A 1190-nucleotide genomic window follows, 5' to 3' on the forward strand; every position below is an offset into this window, starting at 1 on the left:
GGAAAAAAAAAAAAAAGAAAACAAACTAATTAATTATGGTTGTCTTAAAAAATTGCATGTCAGCTACCTTTTTTCTTCCATTTTTATTTAATTTAGCTATTTAGTTTGTTGATAGAAAAATAGCCATGAATTACAACACCTTAATTAGATTCTAGATTTCTCAATGCATTTTCTTTCGTTAACTACTGCATGTTTCATGCAATAGTCAAACAGTTTTGTAATAGAGCTTTGCTTATGTAAACTTATCTGTATGGATACATATATGTCATCTAATAAGTGCTAATTAAATAAACGTAACTATATGTAATTATATATGCTTAGATAAACAGAACCCTACCCCACGAAAGCATAGTTGAAATTCAAAACCACCTCATTTTCATGCAGCCATGAGAATGCATAATTTCATACGTGCGTATGATATGATTTAATTTAACTATATCATAAGCAAAAGTCAACGTTAAATTTCTACTAATCTATTATCAATTGTATTTTGTTATAACTAACTTGAGTCGGTCGAGTGCTTAACTCACTGATCCGCTTAAATAAATGTTGGAGTTTTGAATTTCGCCTTGTGTATAAAGTAATTTATTGACCATTGTCAGATTTTTAAATGGAGTTTAGATTCGCGACGAATTAATTTTTGACTGGTCGAATTGGAAAATACGTGAAAAATTTTAAAAAAATTATTATATTTTGCTACTCTTCAATACTCCCTCTCGTGTTTTATTATGCAAAGAAGAGTGTGGTTACAAGCAAAGGATGATCAGGGGAAATGAATTAAAGAATATGATTATGATTGCTAATTAACTTTTCTTCTTTAATACATGATTATTATTATCATTATTGTTGACATTTATGGGTTTAGGTTAGTCAACGGAAATAATGAGAACCGCATGGATTTTTTTAGTGTTGTATTGTTGTAAGTGAACTTTTGAATTTGTAAGCTATTCTAGATAGAATCTAGAAATGAAAACTGAGGATTTAGAACTTTGATTTTGAGATGATATTTATATATACATACCGCGTTTATTTTTAACTAATTCCATCTTCAATAATAATACTATTCATATAACAAACGTTCTCGACACTTATATTAAAATACAGTTGTTATTAATTAATTATATATATAAATTATTTTTTTAATGAATAGAATAAAGAAAACACTTGTTGATTGTTTAAAAAATACTAAT

Source organism: Arachis ipaensis, chromosome B01 (genome assembly GCF_000816755.2).
Source record: "Arachis ipaensis cultivar K30076 chromosome B01, Araip1.1, whole genome shotgun sequence".
In the NCBI taxonomy this organism is placed as follows: domain Eukaryota; kingdom Viridiplantae; phylum Streptophyta; class Magnoliopsida; order Fabales; family Fabaceae; genus Arachis; species Arachis ipaensis.